We start from the raw sequence: 21,797 nt of genomic DNA on the forward strand, positions 1-21,797 counted from the left end.
GTAGAAGGCTTAAAGTGAGAATGATTAAAATCTAACAGCAACTGTCTTGTGTATGCTGTTTATGTCTTTTTAAAAACCACTTGGTAGCAATCTCATTTTCTGCAAAAATCAGTATTTGACTGACAAAAAGCTTAACATGTGTCGATAGTGACGGATCAGTTGTGTAACTGAAAAATTGGACTCTGATGATATTTCATTTTCTTTATGGTTTGATACCAATCTCAGTTTTGATGACATCGAGCCCAGCAGGGATGCTGTGAAAACTGAGTGAAAACTGTTGGTGTCTTCGAAGTCTTTCGCACTTTATCTAATTGCTATATCACGCTCCACCTCTTCCATGTCAGAAACGAAGATATAAATGCTGGCTGTATCAGTTAAAAGGCTTAATGAGCAAATCCTACGTTGGATATTTCAGTGAAATTACCTGTTATAAATTGATAATTTGCCATTTAGATGATTACAGAGTCTGCCTTTTGTTTCCATTTCAGCTTTGTCTTTCAAAAGAAGCTGGCAGCAATGGTCAACTTTGTCCTTTTGATGTCTTTCAACAGACATCGGCATATTTTTAAGGGAAAAAACTCTCCTCGACTCTGTATAATAAAACAACACCAACAAAACTTCGCACTGATTTAAGTGTGAAGCCCACAATGATAGCTGTGCAGCTTACAAGTCAGTGGAGAGATTTTTTCAAAGATAAACAACCTCTTCTAATTAACTGATTACAAGTTATGATGCCTACAACAATGGCAGCTGAGCACATTCACCTCAAGAACTTTGTAATAATCGTATAATAAATAAACAGTATAAACACACGACACTGAAGAATACTGGTTAATCTGTTCTCTCTCTCTCTCTTTTTTTTTTTTTAAATCAAGGTAATTATTTTAACCCTAATGATGAGCCTTCCCTAACCAACAGCACCTTGAGGCTTTCATCACAAATTTGTTGACTTTTTTCCAGATTTTTCTTTTAACAAGTGCCACATTTTTAGCCTTTGGGCACTCAGCATGGGATCTTTAACTGTTTGAAGGTTTGGATTAAGGTTGAGAAAAGACACCGGTGGCCACTGGTTTCAGGATGGTTTCCAGGCAGCAAATAAAACTGTCCATCATGGCAGGTAGGTCAGTAATAAATTCAAAGCACTGCAGTTAAGTCTGATTTGCTATATGCTCCTTTACCACTTCTTCCTCCACTGCCAAACTTTTTACTCCACTGATTTTAAACTTGAGCGAAAACTCCTGCATTAGTGCTGAACGTTAGCAAGGTGTGGAATCGTTGTATTCTACAATGAACCCTTAAGGCTCATGTTTTTTGGTAGTTTTAACTAAATAATAAAAATAGAGGAGTTGTTTTTAACGTGCATGAAGAGTCCATGTGCTTGTTTGAATCATAGGCCCATCATTTATAAATAAAATAAAATAAAATAAAATACTTACTTAGACTTACTGATTTACTTACTTGCTTGCTGAACTAAGTAGCTCTGCCTTGAAGCCACTGGCCCAGCATCTACTTTAAGCCTGGGAACTCAGCTACTGCTGACCTTTGAAGAGTAGGTCAAGCAAAGGAGAGGGTACCACAGAGTATTTTTCTCAAACCTAAAAATAAATAAATAAATAAATAAAATAAATAAAAATAAAACAAAAAATCCCCAAAACAAATTTATCCCACTCGGTCCCTTTTGTATTGAGTGACTGCTGTGACGATTAAACACACACAGCGCTGATGTTGCTGAATGAACAACGTTGTTCTCTGCGTATCCAGACGAGCTGATGCTCCTCAGAAATTGACCTACAATGCTGACATCAGTGATCTGGAAGTGGTAATGGTGTGTGGATAAATTTCCCATAAAATCAGCATGAGGAAACACGCTGTCACAGCAGCCTGATCATTAGGACACCAAACAAGGAAATGCTCTGATGGACACTAATCATTCAAGATCAAATGCAGTTCAATTAACCAAAAGCATCTGTTCCTGCAGTCACTCTGGTGCTTCGCCATATGTTTCCCAACCTCAATGTAGTGATCGCGAGAGATGGATATGTGACTATGTTGCCAAAAGAGGAAACCAACAAAAAAGATCAAAATCAATAAATTCTGACGGTGATGCTTCACACACAGGCTCGAGCATATGTGCCTTGCCATATAAAGATACTTGAAAGTGACTTTGAAAGGTCTAAACTCAATAAGTAATTAGTTTAAAAATGCATCTTTTTTTGAACATATGGTAAACCATGAATTAATGCTCATGCCTGCACAGTCATGGAGATACTTGATTTCAACACCATTTGCAATCTTCTTTACCATAGAGATACTTGTTGTAATGGAGGCTCATCATTTCGACTTCATCACATGTATCTCTCATATTTGCCCCGTTAATTAGCAAACATTTTAGCAGCTCTTATTAAGTGGGATAAACATGGGCTGTCAGCACATCTTCACAAGTCTTACGTGTAATACAAATAAGCTTGGCTGCTTGTAGGTGCTGAAGCTTGGCGAAGGTTTTCATCCATAGCTGAACAATTTTCTGCTCCTCTGGGATCCTTTGCATCAATTCAATTTATTTCAGTAAATGGACCAATTCATCAGGGAAATTTTGTATGTCATTTGTGTTTTTCGTCAAGCGATACCTTCCTTCGCTTTTTTCCACTAAGAAAAACAGATTAAAATCGTATGCAGACATCTTGAACATACAGTAGATTTGCATGAGATGGTATTGTGTTCTGACAGCATAGAGAGAGATCAAAAAGCTTTAGAATAACTAGTACAATCAACTGTTTACAGCTCTCACTGTGAACTAATAGTGATTGTTTAGTCAGGAGAGAAAACACATTTCTTGATGTTGCATGGCAAATTAATTTGAATCGGTTTACACTTTATTTAATAATTAGAGAGGTAACTAAAAAAGAAAAAGCCTGTAATTCAGACTCGGCTTATGTATTAAAACCTTTGAAAAAATGAAGTTACATAAAATCGGCTCAGATAATAGTGGCTGGTACTTTATACCCTTCCAGATGTCCGTGTGCGATACGCTGGTCCCTGCTGGCCCACACTGACAAGCTCATGTCATCCCTGTGACATTTCCACAGCCTTCACATTTCATCAGGACAGTAATTAATCACTGCTGAAACAATGTGGTGGCCTGGAACATCGGGGCTGCCACAACGCTAAGGAGGAGAGCGAGTGCTGCCAGGGGCCTCCTTGGCACATGCCAGGGTGCGACAGCCAAAGCGTTGCCATGGTGAAACCTTTGCAGCATGGAGGACCATCATCCCCCTGTAACATCTGCTGGCAGCTCAGGCTGTAACTCGAACGTAAGAGGCAGGATTTCAGAAACAGGGGATTTACAGTGTTGTTAGAAATGACCATATTTAAATGGACTAGTTCTTATATAGCGCTTTTCTACTCAGTATGAGCACTCAAAGCGCTTATACAACCTGTTTGCATTCACCCATGCACTCCCATTCATACAAGCACTTCCATTTTTACAAAGCTAAGTGCTTTTAATTACCTAACATTCACACACTTTCATACTCCGACAGAACGGTCGGAGAGCAACTTGGGGTTAAGTATCTTGCCCAAGGATACATTGGCATGTAGCCCAGAGTAGCCAGGATTCGAACCGCTGACCTTCCGATCAGTAGGCGACCTGCTCTACCTACTGAGCTACAGCCACCCCAATTTAGGTGAGAGTTTTCCAAATAAAACAAGAGCACAGCATAAAAATGTGACTTCATTTACAACATTATATGCATTTTGAACTTTTATAAGGAACAAAACAGGGAAAAGCAATTCCTATGTCCTGATTCTCCTGACATTTTCTGGAGTTTGGGTGTGAAAACGATGTATGTAAATGGCCCACAATCCAGGTTTAAATGGGGAATATCTTCAGTGGAGACATTTACACGATACCTGTAAAGTTCAGTTCAATTCAGTATGATTTTTATAGCTTTTTAAGGAACTTTTAGCTAGTTTTTCAGAATCACTAAGACAGGATGTTTCTAATTGTAAGGATATTGCACAAATGCAAGAAAGCAGTCCTATAAATTTGTTTAATATGCACACTGAAGGACATATGCTGGCCAGAAATGACTCCAAGGTTCCTCACAGTGTTACTGGAGGTTCATATGGGGAACCTGTTAGCAAACAGTTACTTCTTTGCACATCAAGTAGATATGGGGCAACATCATATTTGATCCGGAGTCCTCTTTCTGATCCACCGGTGAATGAAGGCACAATATTCACTCTCTTTATCTCTGATTTTGGTCTTTACCAAACCTTATGGAAATTTCTGGCCCTTCTCCTGTTCCACCACATCCAAAAGGTGCTCTATTGGATTGAGATCTGATTACTGTGGAGGCGATTTGGGTACAGTGAGCTCAATGTCATGTTCAAGAAACCAGCTTTGAGCTGTGTGACATGGTGCATTAGCCTGCTGGAAGCATGGGTACACTGGGGGTCATGAAGGGACGGACATGATCAGCAACAATACTCAGGTATGCTATGGTGGTATGCTAGCCTGAACCATTGATACAAGGCAGGATTGATCCATGCTTTCAAAGTGTTTATGTCAAATTCTGACCCCACCATCTCAATGTCACAACAGATATCAAGACTCATCAGACCAGACAAAATTTTTCCAGTCTTCTGTTGTTCAGTTTTGGTGAGCCTGTTCAAATTGTAGTGACATTGTTTGTGGTCTGCTGCTGTGGTTCATCTCCTTCAAAGCTTAACATGTTGTGTATTTGGAGATGCTCTTTCTTCTGCATACCTTGGTTGCAATGTGTGGTTATTCGAGTTACTGTTGCCCTCATATCAGCTTGAAGCAGTCTGGCCATTCTCCTCTGACCTCTGGCATCAACAAAGCATCTTGCACCCAGAGAACTGCTGTTCCCTGGATATTTTCTTTTTTTGAACTATTCTCTGTAAACCCCAGATGGTTGTGCAGGAAAATGGACTAGTAGGTACATAGCATTCTTCTTTTCTGACTGATCATTCAAAGCACTTTTTACTACAAACCTAAGTCACCAAATCACACACATATTCATATAAGCACTTTTTTTTTATACCTGAGCACCTTGTCTAACATTCACACAGACGCTCACACAGATGCATCGGCAACTTGGGGTTCAGTATTTTGCCCAAGTACACTTCGGCATGCAGACAGGAGTAGCTGGGGATCAAACCGCTGACCTTCTGATTGGTAGCCAACCCACTCTACCTCCTGAGCCAATGCAACTCAGCAGTTTCAAAAATAGTCAGAGCAGTTTGTCAGGCACACACAACAATGCCACGCTCACAGTCTTGCTTGACCCTGTCTACATGCCTAAATGCATTGAACTGCTGCCCTAGGACTGGCTGATTAGATATTTGTATTAACAAACAGTTGAACAGGTGTGCCTCTTGAAAATTCTGGTGAATGTATTTTGAGATTTTAATGATATATTGCTGTGAAATAATAAAGACAGTTTTCACCTAAACAACAAACAACAAATATTTCTTCAAGTGAAAAACAACCTCACAAACGTACTCACTCAGACTGAATAAAATCAGTGGGCTACGTGGAGTTTACTGATCTCACCTATTTTAATAAAACTGAAATTAAAAATTTCAGTTATCCATCTCATCTCTCAGAAGAGGTTTTATTTTAATTCATTCATTATTTTTTAAAGGGTTTTATGGAAAGTACTGTTTCAAAAGTAATCCACTCTTTGGGACCCTGAATTAGATAAGTGGGAGAAAATGGATAGCTCTGTTTTTGGTAAATTTATTTATTTTTTTTTACCCTTTTCACTTTTATTAGATAACACAGAGAATAAGGATAAGAAAGAAGGGAGAAAGCGAGAGAGACTGGAGGAAGATGCACAACAAGGAGCCTCAGGTCAAAATCAAACCTGTGCCCATGTATTCAGCCTTACTGCATGGTAGCCTGCTCAACTTGTGAGCTAAACTGATGCCTCATGTAACTCTTACTTAAACATCAAAATCATATTTTTTATTAAGAAATAAACATATCTTACTTTGAATGTATTATCCATTCATCCATTTATTATATTTAAAGAAAAAATGCAAGACACTTTTAAGTACTCCTGTGGCCTACAGAGTGTTGCGGCCCCCTCCGCAACACTCTGGCAGCATTTAGCCAACAGTTTTGTTAAACTATTCACTGGAAGAATTAAATTCTTATTTTTAATTTTGGTAAAATAAACTTACAAGTAAAAGTACTAAAGTTTGTAGTCAAAGTAAATATAAACAGAGTTTACAGAGAAAAAAGTAACCAACTCCAGTACTTCAGAGCTGGCCAAATACATTTTACTTGAGTAAATGTACTTGTTACCTCTGGTGTCTTGTCAGGGCAGTAAAAAATAGTGCAAAAAATATGAGGCATGATAAGGAAACAGCCTCCAGGCAGAAGTAAAGGCTGAAAGAGAGCCAGATGTGCCCAGACTTTCACAGTGTATTAGGTGTAGGAGTACAAATAACCTACTTCAGGTCTGTCAGCTGTGGCACACATTTTCTGAAATGCCACTTTGAATAAATCAGTTCCATAATAGCAACTTACTTCTGAGGAATTTCATTATTTCATGACACTTGCTATACTGTAACACATAGAGGCAGTCAATTCTTGCACTTTCTATTAAATTCAGCAATTTTTTTGGTTATTTTGGTTTATGCTTTTGGCCAAAGTTCATATCTATCACTGGCTTATCACCTTGTCATCGTGACCTTTTCACATGTTGCTCCTTGTGTGTGCTCATGTGTGTGTGCTCTTTATCAGGGGACATTAATAAAAGTGGAGTGCCATATCTTGCTGGCTTTTAATGCTAATTGGCAGTGATCTGTAGAAAATGGCTTCAGTCCAGGACAAAACTGCTTCAGATGACACTGCATTATGGGAGGATTGTTGCCACAATCTAACCTTTGTAAAATGAAGCAGGGATACGGCTGCAAGATGAATACGCACTCCCACTTTGTGGTGTTCATACAGCATGCAGAATGAAAATCATGACTCCCCAAGTCAACCAAACAGGTGAGGTCAGATTATTATGAAAGCTGCTGAACCAGAAAGTTGATACAGTGTGCTGTATGTGCTCAAGGGGGAAGACACTGACAGTTCAAGGCCTTTGAGTCTGCAAGAAAACAGGGAGCTCGGTGGAAATGCATCTGCAAGCACTAGAATTATTAACATTTAGGTATGCTTACAAGACAGTATAAAATCAAAGTAAGCAAAAAAAGAGGAGAAAAGGGCTGAAGCAGTGCTGTGTAGATGGACACTCACATCCACACTTTTATTCACTCATTTACAATTCATGTCAAGTCACTACCTCCAACCCCCACCCCGCTGCTTGACCCCCTCCGCCTTTTGGAGAGAGAGAAAAAAAAGAGAGGAAAGAAAAAAGAGGAGACAAAAGCCTCCGGGCCAGTGCACATCTTCTATCTGACCTTCACATGGAACTGATCATCAAGCAGACTGTGTTTTGACATCATTTAAGGACCCATTTTAAATTCATCTCAACAGATGATGTTCCATTGATCGTGACTGATTCAGTGCACAACAAAACGGCTCAAAAAAGTGGACCAGTAATTATTGCCACAACTTGTCATTAGCCTAAACAAGCAATTCCTGATGTGCAGATCAGAACGTGCTCTGTTGAATATTTGGGGGAATTTTGATGCCACTGACAAACAGTCTTATCTTGCCACCAGGACATATTAAAACAGGAATTCTTTAGCTTGAAAAGATTTGCTCAAGAGGTCAAGGTTAAAGTGAAGGTTTCCGGAAAAGCTTTGTTTTGGTTGGAAATGCTTTGCTCTTTGAAGGAGCTCGCAGAGAACAAAGAGAATCAGCAAGCCTTAAAACAGCAAGTATATCTTAATCTAATCGGCTCTCCAAAAATATAGTACACAATGTGGAAGATATGGAGTAGAGAGATGTGGTAGTAAACAGTGTTGGCATGAGCATATTAGTGAGAAGTGTCAGGCCATGCTGCACACAGCATGAACATGATTGGACGTGACTGGTCAGCTGATTGCCATACAGCTGCTGTCTGAACCAATGATGGTGAAAGGCGAAACAGCTGATGTCAGTGTGCTAATACAAGCAGAAATTCATGCTGTGCTTGAACTGCTTGAGCTTCTAGTATCTATTGATAACACGATTCATGACAGATGCTCGCTGCTGTTAGATATTAAAAACAAAAGTCGCCAATTAAGTTCTTATTACTTGACCAACGTTTCAGATAATGAGGTCAATATATGCAAAAGTAATACAGGATGCTTTGAAAAACTACATTTTAGACATTTCTTTTACTTTTGTGATGAACTGATATTAGTTTTTCATAGATTTCCTTATGTAGTAATCAGCTCCAAGCACAAGCCAAAGTTCTGTAAAAGCAGGCCTACACTGAAATAAAAATAAATATATTTCTTTAAAGGGCACACTTGTAAAGTCCTGCCAGGGCTCCTGATGTTCTTGCATTGTTTCTGTAATTTCCAGTTTATACCCTTGTTTTTTGTGTTTGATACTTCAGGTCTTGCTCTTGTGTTTTCCATTCATTTAATTGCTCACCCCACCCTAATGTCCCCTCAGTGTGTGCTCTCACCATGTGGTCTTGCACCCAAAGTCATTTGTTTGACTGGTGTGGTCACTGTGTGCTGTTGGAATTAGACACAGCATTCATGGTAGTGAGATGTACTTGAAGCACAGAACTTTCTCATCACAATTGCCTATGTAAAAATTGCCGTGTTAAGTAATACATCTACAGTATAAGGCAGGTGATAGGACACTTTCACCGCTTACAAAAATTGCCCCAATTAAGCTAGAAAACTGAGTTGCTGAGACAAACTGAAGCTTATTTGGGCCGAAGCAATCATGCAGTGAGTACATCCTTATTCGTCTGTTAAATTTCCTGTGCACCTGACCCTTTTAACCTCCGTCTGCCTGTTTGAATGTATACATGAGAGTTGCACTACTAAGTAAGATCAATGGATCAGTGAGGAATGTTGACCCTAAAGCCAGAGCAAATATCCATCACAACAGTTGTTAGTCAGCTAATGAAATGTGTGTGCTCACTTTCATGCATTTAATAGGGAATGTGAGACTTTTGTAAAGTTCCAGCAACAGATGTGGGTTTCTGTTATACTGGAAAATGGATCAAAGTTAAATAAAAAAAGATAACAAAAATTAAAGTAAATGTTGAATTACAAGTTTGCATCTTCCATTATATATAATAAATAAATAAATATCAATATATGTATATTTGCAAGTTTTTCTTTGTGTAGTATGCATGTTCTCCCTGTACCTGTGTACCTGTGATACTCCAAAATTTCATGTACTATGTAAGCAGGATGGTTGTCTATGACCCCAGGCGGGTGGAGGGGTTTGGTTGGAGGGAACAATGATAACTGTTGCCTTGATCTGAGAAACATGGAAGGTAAGGTGGATTTTCATAGATGAGGCCAGCTGTAATCAGACAAGAAAAGCATATAATGACTCTTTTGATTTCATATGGGTCGATGTATCTGGGATGATGCTTGTTTGAGATTGATTTTAATGGAACGTCTTTAGAAGATAATCAAACTTTCTGTGAGGCCGGGCCATCTGTTGATTGGCTAAGCAGCAGTTTTGGTTGGCTGGTTTGGGGAAGCGGTGGTTTTACTCCCTGTGCCTCGAGCAGGCCCCACTAATAAAATATTTAGACAAGTTCAGTTTTATAACCTTGATCCTTATTGATTTCTGTAATTATTATTGTTTATGATGGAGCCTTTTATCTGATATATAGAATACTTTTCTGTTGGTGTTATTTCACTTTCCAGCTTACCAAATCAATATTTCACTTTCACTTTCCAATCAAGCACAGACTTGATTTTCTGAAAAGCTTCCTGTAGTTGCTACATTGGCAGCTTTAGAACTGATTTAGTCAGACAGTCTATCCCTTGAACCCTTCAAGGCAGTCTACTGGCTTGATAGATGAGAAATGAAGAGGCCAATCAATAGAGATCACAGCTTTAATGAAGAGTGATTTTAATTGGCTTACTGTTATTGACATGTGCTTCCCTTAGCTCCTTGGACTCGAAGCCACAAGAGGGCCTCTGCTGCGACTCTAGTAGATGAATATTTGCTGGTGCTCAGCTCTTAGGTGAATGAAATGACGGCTAACGAGGGGGTGACAATAGCAAATCAGATAAACGTTTATTGGGGACATTTTCAAAGCCCGAGTTTGCCTGTGGTGTATCTATTTTCAGGGGCTGTTGAGAGATTGATAAACACACTTGGGATGACAAAGTGTCACAAAATGCACTCTCCATAGTTTTTGAAGCACCCCTGGTCTGGCTGTTATTTGCTATCAATAACAGCTACGATTTGCAAAAGCTTTAAAGGAGCAGACAAAGGAATATGTTTCTGCTAAAAATTAAACGTGATATAAATCAGTACAGAGGCTGAAAACATTTACTGTTGTTCTATTGAACCTAGAAAGAAGCAGCTTGGGTTATAAACCAATTAGTCCAAATGACTGTTGCAACGTTAGCTCTAATAGACATCTATTTGAGCAATTATCTTTTAAACACAAGGATAATTTGCCTTATATTGTGCCTTTTTTCTCTGCTAATACATTCAACCCACTGACATTTGTCACTGGAGTCTGTTGCTCTGATATCTCTACAAAGGAAATTAAAGGAGTGGGTGTCAGATTTCCTCTTTTCTGAAATCTTCAGTAAAATATGCAAATGCTGTAGATAATTATGAAATAAGATCTGGAAAATCGCTTCAACTTTTGATACAAGCACAGTCAGCAGTAGGGAATGCCGGTAAGATTAACTTGGAAGACCCCTCTCCTTATTACATTAAGGCTGCCTGAACAGGCTGTTTTAATAATGCATACTCACTCATGCATATTCTCAGCGCTCTGTCAAGTACAGTGGAATTAAACAAGTTTATCATCTAAAAAATGACATGCTCCACATCAGCCTTTTTCACTGAGCAGCCATGAATGGCGATGTAGCCTGTATGAAGATATTGAAATAAGAGTGTTATCAGGAGTCACTAAAAAAAAATTGTAATTCCTGCTAGGACCAGTATGTTCAGCTTAATAACACGAGAATGGTTTTGATACTGAGGGAGTTTTTACCAGTGAAAAATTACTTTTTAGAGTCTGAAGGGAATAAATTGGTGGTCAATCAACCCACTGTTAACGGCAACCATTAAAGTTTGTTTATGGAACTGTGTGGATATTAGAAAAAACACAAATAAGAATGCAAATGACTAGATCTTATACATTATTAAATTGATTTCACAGTAAGAAGGTCCTGGGTTCAATCCACCATCTGGCCGGGGCCTTTCTGTGTCGAGTTTGCATGTTCTTCGACTTTAGACTTAGACTTAGACAGACTTTATTGTCACTCAAATTTACACAGTACAGTGCGCATAAGAACGAGATTTCGTTGCTATGGCTCGACATAATCTATAATTCTAAAATTTAAAGTGTCAATTGTTGTGTGTAAAATATAGTGCAAAAATTTGGCAATAAAATATATATAAACAATATATACAGTAGCAGCAAGCTCACAGCAACAATATATTTCACAAAGTAAGTTGCATGAGGTAGTTAAGAGGAATAAGCAGCATTTTATCTGGTGTTCTTCAATCTTATGGCATATGGAAAAAAGCTGTTTATGAATCTGGATGTTCTGCATTTAAGACTCCGGAGCCTCTTTCAGAGGCCAGTAATGAAAACAGTCCGTTGTAAGGGTGGGAGAGGTCTTTGTAGATGTTTTGAGCTCTGTTCAGAGAGCGACTCGTTGCCGTGTCCTGAAAAGGTGGAAGTGAGATTCTTATATTTCGCTCTGCTGTCTTCACCACCCTTTGTAAGTCACCACCCTTTGTAAGTGCCTCCAATCAGAGGCGCTGCAGGCTCCTGCCCAGACTGAGATACCCCTGCACAGCACGCTCTCTATAGTGCCCCTGTAGAAGATGGTGAGAATCAGAGGGGGAGGTGTGTTCTTTTCATCCGTCTCAGGAAGAGCATGCGCTGCTGGGCTCTTTTAACCAGAGCTTCAATGTGAGTAGTCCAGGTCAGAGTGTTTGTTAACTGTACCCCGACGAACTTTGTTTTGCTGACAATCTCCACTGCTGTGTCATTGATAAGGAGTGGTGTGTGGATGGGTTTGCTCCTGCTGAAGTCGATAATGAGCTCTTTGGTTTTCTCGATGTTCAGGGCCAGGTTGTTGATCTCACACCATTTGACCAGATGGTTCATCTCATCCCTGTAGTTCAAGTCGTTGTCATTCTGGATTAGACCCACAACTGTTGTGTCGTCCGCAAACTTCACAATGTGATTGTTAGCTGACCTAGCACAGCAGTCATGGGTCAACAGAGTGAACAGCAGTGGGCTCAGAACGCAGCCCTGGGGGGAGCCAGTGCTCAGAGAGATGACATTGGAGACGGTGTCACCCACCCTCACCGACTGAGGTCTGTTTGTTAGGAAAGCCAAGGGAGGACAGTTTGCAAATCAGATGTTGAGGGATGGTAGTATTGAACGCAGAGCTAAAGTCCAGAAACAGCATGCGCACAAGTGTATTCTTTTCTTCCAGATGTTCTAAGCTCAGGTGCATTACAGATGATATGGCATCATTCACTGAGCGGTTTGGGCAATAAGCAAACTGGTTCAGGTCAAATTTGGGAGGAAGTTTGGAGGTGATGTAGTCCTTAACCAGCCTCTCGAAGCACTTCATTATGACGGGGGTGAGTGCTACAGGGCGGTAATCGTTAAGGGAGGAGACTGTGTGTTTTTTGGGAATCGGAATGATCGTAGCAGTCTTTAAGCATGATGGGACAGTAGCTTGGTCCAGTGAGGTCTTGAAAATGTCTGTGAGAATCCCAGCCAGCTGGTCAGCACATTCCCTGAATATACGTCCGGGGATGTTGTCAGGACCTGCGACTTTACTAGGGTTCACTCTTCTTAGGGTTTTCCAAACATCCTCCATCTCCAGCTGTAGCAATTGCTCGTCAGGGCGAGGAGTAGATTTTACTGCAGGGGTGGTATTTAGGGTCTCGAACCTTCCAAAGTGATTATTAATTTTGTGAGAATCTCGATGTTATTCTCACAGAGGGTGGGGTGACTTTATAGTCTGTAATCACCTGAATACCTTGCCACATTCGTCTCGTGTTGGAGGGCTCACTGAAGAAATCTTGTACCTTTTTACTATGGGCACGCTTTGCCCATAGCTCGGTTCAGATTAGCTCTCGCCGTGTTATAATACCATCATTATTATTAAGACAGTATTTCGTGTCATGAGCTGCTCCACGATTCCAGCTCCCAATTTAAAATCGTTATGGTGCCTGAGCACAATTTGCCATCACCATCACTAGGCAACAGATTTTATGTGCTGAGCATATCATGTCATCATTAGTTAACTGACAAACTTAAAAATGTGCAGTTTTAATTTTAAAGTAGTGATCATGTGATGCTTTTCCTTCTCTTGTTCACAACAAATTTGATCCTCAGTTACTGGTTACTGAGCCTATATACACCACTAACCACAGTACTACTATGAAACTCAGTCTGAAGGTTCAAAGGTGTTTATTTGTGTGCATGTATGTGAAAAAAAATATATTGCTGGTGAAAGAGTGGAAGACTTATCTTCTGGCAGGATCCATGTTATTGTTAAACCTCCTAAATCACCTGCAGTTAGGGGAGCAAAACAGAAACAGATTGATGCAGGGCTGCGATTTCCTTATTTCATTTTAATACTCTATCAGATCCGTCCAGGATTTTGTTGCTGTAATCCCTTGGCTTGATATCCCTGTGTTCAATATGTTAATATCTCTCACCAAATGCATGATTTGTCAGACAGACTTGGCAGATGGGCTTGTAACCATTTCAAAAAAAAGACAGATGTATCAACACGTCTTTTCAAAATCTCTGTGTGCTTTTCAGCAGTCAAATCATCATCCGCACAACAACAACAACAAAAATGCATATATTTGTGTGCTGAAATAGAGCACAGGGTGTGTTGTTAACAGGACCACTGAGTTACCCCAGAACATTTTTCCAGGCTTCTGAAACATGGTGCACAGCAGAAGATGAACATCACATTGTCACTACTCAGAAGACCAAACATTAAAGAGGCTTTTGTATGTCTGAAGTGCCAGAATCATTCTCAACACATTATTTTTTTTCCAGCCAGATAATGATCTATTTCTCAGTTCCACAGTGCCATACTTAGCCTAGTTATCTAAGTTGGAGAGAAAAAAATAATCATTTGATGTGGGAGGATGCTTCTTAGCCATGCTAATGCCTCTCTGTCCTTGATTATATCCTTATATTTAATGGCTTAAGGCCAGTTTTCTTAAAGAAGCAGATTTTTTTTTATTGCATTTCTATATGTGAGACTTTCTATGGGGCCTTTGTTGACAAAGCACCATGATAACGGTTGAAAAATCCACCTGAATATCAAACTGATGTTGGAAGCATTGATTTCAAAGAGAAACAAAGTCTCTTCTCTACATTCTCATTCAGGCCTCAGCATTTCAATATTGAATAACCGTGAGCTATTATGATGCTTTGCAATGAAACACATGATTTATTACTGCACCTTCTGTTGTACCATTCGATCCCCACAAGACATGAGAGCTGTTAGAGAAAACTCTTCTCAGCTAAAGTAAAGCCAGTGAGGAGGCTGCTTTTGTCTCCCTTTTTTTTCCCTATTAATCAACTGCCTCAAAGTTATTAGGCTGATTAATTTACAGGCTATTTTCTACCAGCAGCTGGTGGTATTATGACATTTTAACAATATGATACTCATTGATTGAGTCATTTGTACTCAAACACACACCACAAGATTCGCAAGCTGTTTATACACACTGTCCGCATCAATCTGTAATATGACAGTAGATATGCGCAATATTTCACACATGCGTAAATGCTAGAAGAATTTCCCACAAAGCCAGATGTTGTTTACCGTATCTATTAAAATCGTTAATGTAGCATGTTCTCCGGTGGCAAACAAAGATGGCGATGGCCATAACTGGCTGTGAAAATTGACAATACTATTCAACGAGCTGAACATCAAAGGCGATTGCTTCATGTCTTTTTATCCCGAGCATTCAAGCTGATTGGTAAGGTTTTGTTTGTGCTGCAGGAGTACAGACATTATAGTTTTGCTCAGAGTGAAAGGGGCACCTATATACATGCGTCTTTAAAGGGAAATACATTTTAACGCATTTCCATTTAAAGAAAACACTTAATAATTGCTACTGCATGTGTTGAGCCTCAGATGTCTCAGGATGGCTACTGTGTGTGCTCCTCTTTTTCATGTTCTAAGATTAAAGTGAACGCATCGAGTGTTGAAAACAACAGACTTTCATGCGCACAGGCTCACAGGCTTTTGATGCACATAAGTAATAGAGTCTGAGACGAAGCTCTGAGGATATTAGGCTAGCCTTTAGAAAGAGGAAAGAAAGGTGTGTGTGTGTGTGTGTGTGTGCCACTGAGGAGGTGCCATGATGTTTATCAGTGTTTTATGGATGGGATTGCTTTTAAAGTATATAGCTAATATGTCTAGATGAATAGATTTTTTAAGACAAATCACAAATTCTCTGTTATGTTGCAGAAAGGAACACAATCATGCTTTGAAACTCCTTGGTATCTTCACCAGCTTCTTTTAATGGCTCCACCCTTGATATACCCCCCGATTGTGTGTGTGTCTAAGCATCAGTGTTGGTATGGTCGCTTTTAAAGTAACTTGGAACATGACAAGATTGCTGCCAGTAAAAATATCTGTTACGTTACTTCCTCGTCATTACTTAGCAAGTTGATGCCGGTCGCTCATGAATTTCGAGTCATTTCGTCACCTTTAGCCTTTAGCCTAACTCTAAGTAGCCATCGCTGTTGAGCACCTGTAGCACAACCATCATTCTCACTGTAATCCACCACCAGCATTGTGGACGCTGTAGTTAGCAGGCACTTCTTTAAATTTAAAATAGAGCTCTTCACAGCTTATATCTGGACTTCACTCTGATGTTGTTTTTGTCCGTTTCACCCACAAATCAAATGTGAATATCCAACCACTGAGGCTGTTCTCGGCCATTTGCTAGCTGAGCGATGTTCACTGTCCTGCCACAGACTGCCGACCTCTCAGTGTATACTCGGCCTTTGACAGCTGGGATAGGCTCAGCTCAGCTGGACCCTGAGTTGGATGAGTGGAAGAAAATGGATGGATGGATGTTCACTGACTAGCATTGTAGCTACCTTCAAGGCAGTAGGGGAGAAACAGAAAACAGTGTGTTGAGCACTTTTAGTTAAAATTTCAACTGTAACCAGTACTTTTATGTGACATTTACTGCTAATTGCAATATTAATGGCAACAACAACAAAAAAAATAGCCTAACCAAGCTGAAATAGAGGAGGCACACCCTGGACAAGTCACTGCTCAACACAAAAACAACACAAAATGAATGTGTAAATGGATTGAACAACTAATTAGTTCTGTGGTGCTGTTCCAGCTAAAACTTTTTTTTTTATTATTCATATTAAAATGTTGCATTCCTGTCATAATATTTGTAGTGTTTTATTTTACATCCATCATTTTAAATGGAATACATAACTTCAAAGCATTATGTGAAGGATAGCTAAAATCTTTGACCTAGGGGCCAAATCAGACTTCCAATGAAAATATACAATCTTATTCAATTATGAAGCTGCACAATGAAATAATTGAATGAAAATGCCAATGAGAAGGCTCAGCTGGCCCATAGCAAGCTTTGACCAATCAAGCCTAAAAGCATACTACTACTAGTGATTTGGCTTTTTTTTTCCTTGTAGGTCAAGATTTTCCGTTTTTTTCATTCTCTCAGACGTTTTTGAGCACCCAGGCAGAAGAAAACACATCACAAAACTTTTGAAATTAATCTTTAATGGCTTTTCTTGTCATTTTACATTCTTTAGGCTACACACAGCACCAGTTTGAGGTTACTGCAGGGTCAACAGGAATGCTTTTACATTGTCCGGCCTCTGCTTATGACCCATCCATCTTTCTCAGAGAATGAGGGAATAAAACATGATTCAAATTTTGAATTTTATCTCACTCATTCTGGCATCTGTATGAGTACAGGCAGAGGATTGGGATAGCGGGCTCCCTGACTCGAGGACACCCATATGCTACTGTCATGTTCTCTGCTAATTAGGATTAATAGCTGCCGTTATACTGCCTTATTCTATCTTTATACATGCAGTCTTAGGATCTCACTTAAATTTCAGACATTCTCTCTTACACCGCAAGAAAGACAAAAGCAAGTGAAGAGCTGGGAAGATTTCTAGACATCCTTCTTTCAAGCCCAGCCAACATTTTGTGTTTTTTCAAACCTGCCAGTGTTTGATGTTTCTTCAAGGATTCCTGACACCAATAAAAAGGTTTACTGGACTAAACTTTTTTTCTACATTTCTTCTGAAAAACTGAAAGTTTGGGACCTTGATGTGGCTCATGTGTGGTTGTGTCAGCGTTTGTAGAAAACTTTGTTCATACAGCAACTTTCTGGCTTCTCAATTATTAATGAGATGGCAGCACTGAGCTGCATTCACTGAAGACAAATTGGAAGGCACAGGTTGAACAAGTGAACACACAAACAGAAAAAAACAGATGCGGTGAAGAAAAAAAACACAGGCTTAATTGCTGATTACTTCTCCATTAATCTCGATTGTGAGGACCCTCAGATTCCATTAGCTTTAACCTGAATCTAAAACAAAACACTAAGAACATTAAGCTTGTGTGGGTGAGATATGTTCTCACAACAATTTGCAACAAGGTCCTTTGTGTCCTTAGGTCTGCCTCATGAAATGGAAGATGGAGTATTTTACTGGATGAAATTAATTAAAGTGAACTCTCAAGGCTTTGAGTGTTTGAAGTCTGAAGTGGACTTTACATAAATGATAATTCTATGATACCCTCTGCTATTTTCTCTTCCTGGGGTCATTCTTCTGCTTGAAAGTGAAACCTTTAATTATAAGCTGCATGTGTCCTAATTACCTTTGGGAGCACCAGAACATTCAAACAGCATTTTTTTCCAGACAGCGCTATCATCTTTATAACTCTTTATTTACTAATTTACTAGGCAATTTTATTTAGTCACCCGAAAAAACATTTGGCAATATTGATTAATGTGAAGACATGTTCAATTAGCTAAGGAATTGTTGGTTTCCACTAACTCTTGGGAAAAGGTCCCTTTTGTGGTTAAATGACCTACTCTGTTCACAAAGTACTGACTAATTTTGTGTATATACTGTATACATTTTAAGGTACATCTTGCTAGTACTGGGTTGGAGGCCCACCTTTGCTTTCAGAACTGCCTTAATTCTTCATAGCTTCATAGATTCAACAACTGTGCTGGAAACATTCCTCAGAGATATTGGTCCATATTGACATATTTGCCATAGACAGCATAAAACATGGACGCAGCTTCCAGGTTGGAAAAATGAAGCCAACGCGGGAAATGTCTTAAACTGCATTTGATCTGAAGGCCACCAGATGGCGATAGCTGTGGTTGCAAAAAGATTTCTGGTCCTGTAGAAGTCTGTGGGAAGATAGCTTTCTGTCTTGACCTCTGTAAAAATCTTACTCTTGAATTTATGGACTCAAGTCACTCATTTGGATCATATTGAACAAAAAATTAAGTCTATTTTGTAAATCTTGTTATGCCATGTTATACCATGTTACATGTTATACGCCAGTTACATGGAGGAATGTATGTAGTATAAAATCCAAGAAGTAATTAAATAATTCTCACTTGGTCCTAAGGGGCCCCAGGACTGTGCCAATAAAATATCCCCCCACACCACTGCACCACCAGCAGCATGACCCTTACAAGGCGGGGTGGACCCTACCACCTGAATCTCACAACAGAAACTGAGATTCATCATACCAGGCAACATTTTTTCCAATCTTCTGTTCTCCAATTTTGTTGAACGAATGAATGAACTGCAGCCTCAGTTTTATGTTTTTAGCTGATAGGAGTGGCACCTGGTCTGGTCTTCTGCTGTAGCCCTTCTGCATGAGTGTGTGACATGTTATGCATTCAGCGATGCTCTTCTGCATAATTTGGTTTGTAACAAGTGCTTAACTGAGTGACTGTTGCCTTCCTATCAGCTCAAATCAGTCTGGCCATTCTTCTCTGACCTCTGGCATCAACAAAGCATTTTTGCCCAGAGAAATGATGCTAGCTGGATATTTTTTCTTTTTGGACCATGCTCTTTAAACCCTAGAGGAGGTTATGTGGGAAAATTCCAGTAGATCAGCACTTAAATACAGTACGCCTGGTAGCAACAGTCATGCCATGTTCAAAGTCATTTAAATCACCCTTCTTCCCCCATTCTGATACTCGGTTTGAACTTCAGCAGGACATAACTAAATGGTTGACATTTAGTTATGTCGACCATGTCGACATAACTAAATGCACTGAGTTGCTGCTGTGTGATTGGCTGATTAGATATTTACGTTAACAAGCAGTTGACCATGTATACCTAATGAAGTGTCTGGTGTGTGGATTGTTTGTTGCCGGACAGGTAGTATTGATTGTTTTTTTTTGAAAGCAACAAATGTAGCTCCAAATTGTTGTTGGATTGAGGTAATTATTCAGTCCATTTCTAACACAAAGTTATTCATACTGCAGCTTAAACAATGGGACAACCGACTGGAGGATTAAACACTGTCAGCTCACTCTATGGTCAGTGCAGAGTGAAGACACACACTACTTAATAACAGTTTAGACGAGTACAACTGCCCGAGGCTGTGCAGAGACTGATGTTTGCTTGTTTGAATGGAAATAGATGTGAGACCAGAGATGATCATCATGCAGTGGGATTCAACAGAACAAATTTGATGGGCCCTGATTAATTGTTATAAATGCCCATGCAGGCAGTGACAGTGTAAGTTAGTTAATCTTGAAGCATGGAGGGACAGAAAGTCAGCAGTAAAATTATGCACACCGGTGGTTTCAGTTTGGAGGGAATGTTTCCTTTACATTTCCATTTTTATTGCTGTCCATTCCAGGTCATTTCATGTGCAAAGCAACGTCAAACCTAAACTAATTTCTTGGCTGTTTCACATTCTAAACATTTCCATTAGCAGCCAAACCCATCCACATAATGAATATTGTATAAATAAAAATCTATTTCTGAAGTTTTTATTGAATTTCCTCTCTGAATTTCCAGCATCATTGCTGAAATATAAGCCGCTCAGTATACTCTGTGACGTCCAGATATTTGTGTTGATTTCTCAAATTGTTGCGTCTCTCTTCAAGAATTAGGGAATGGAAAATGCTGAAAGAAACAGCTAAAACATCTTCGCCACTGTGTAGTAATAAAAACTAAAGCAAGCTGGGATCTCAAAAGTCATTACAAAACTTATTAAGATGCAACATTTATTCTGTCCTCTTTACTTGCAAGATATATCACTTGCAGAAAGCCAAAGGCTGAGAATGTAAATTGATGAGTAACTATAAATATTCAAGCAGTAAAACTGCCTGTTTCTTTAAATTACCAATGGGTGGCATGGCCTTGGCGAGTCACTTCTTCTAAAAGACACAGGGATAAGCCTTTTTCCTCTCAATTCAAGGCTGTGAAAGACTGTGTCACTTCCCTCTGGCCGAGGTAAGTAAGTGAGAATACGGGAACAGAGGGAGCGGAAGGGATGGGATGGATCACTCAGGGAGGGTCTGTCATCCTGCTGTCAGATTGCACATTAAATGTCTGGGAGGGTTATTCACGTTTGATCAGTGTATCCATTATGTTCTCCTGTCGCCGGTGCTGATGTGTCACTGATGTGCAAGGTAATATAAGTTGTGGATTTCCAGGATGAGGAAGGAAACGCAGTGTGTTTGTGAAAAAAATGTAAAAGGTGACAACACACACACACACACACACGCGCACACACACACACACACACACACACACACACACACACACACACACACACACCACACACACACACACACACACACCACACCTTTATAAATGGCCAGTAAGGGGCAATTGCTCTGGTTACAATAATAAGTTAAGAAGCAGGACAGGATTTAGGGTGTGGCAACCCCAAGTCCTTCGTGTCTTACTCAGATCCTCCCTTCATACCTTTCAAAGTGGGAGAGGCTAAACACAAGACTCTACATCTTTTATCTTATATACAGCCTTGATTCAACCACAGTCGACTAATTTAACCATGAAAAACTTCACCTCCACAACAGATTTCACTCACTTGATGGCTTACAAACTACAACCAAAAGCTGGTTAAATGCAGGCCTTAAATGCATTACATTGCCTGGCATTAAAACAAATAATAGTTTGCAACACCTCTCCTTTTCACACAAGGTTTTTCTCTTTGCCGGTTGCATGGAATGGCTACATTATTCACTCCGCCCCCCCCCCCCCCCCCCCCCCCCCCCCCCCCCCCCCCCCCCCCCCCCCCCCCCCCCCCCCCCCCCCCCCCCCCCCCCCCCCCCCCCCCCCCCCCCCCCCCCCCCACCCCCCCCCCCCCCCCCCCCCCCCCCAAACTGAAAGTGTCCAACTTGCCAGGAAGGCTTGTATTTGCCTTAAACAAAACACAGAAATGAAATGGCCTTCTGACACACACACACACACACCCACACACACACACACACACCACACACACACACACAGACCCACACAGACACACACAGGACACACATGATTGCACACAGAAAATTCTCCCAAAAACACCACCGGCGGAGACCCTTACCCTCATCCCGGCCTCTGTCACAAACGCTTCTCGTCGTTAGGCGGTGTGTGACTCCG

The sequence above is a fragment of the Archocentrus centrarchus genome, chromosome 22, assembly GCF_007364275.1.
Source record: "Archocentrus centrarchus isolate MPI-CPG fArcCen1 chromosome 22, fArcCen1, whole genome shotgun sequence".
In the NCBI taxonomy this organism is placed as follows: domain Eukaryota; kingdom Metazoa; phylum Chordata; class Actinopteri; order Cichliformes; family Cichlidae; genus Archocentrus; species Archocentrus centrarchus.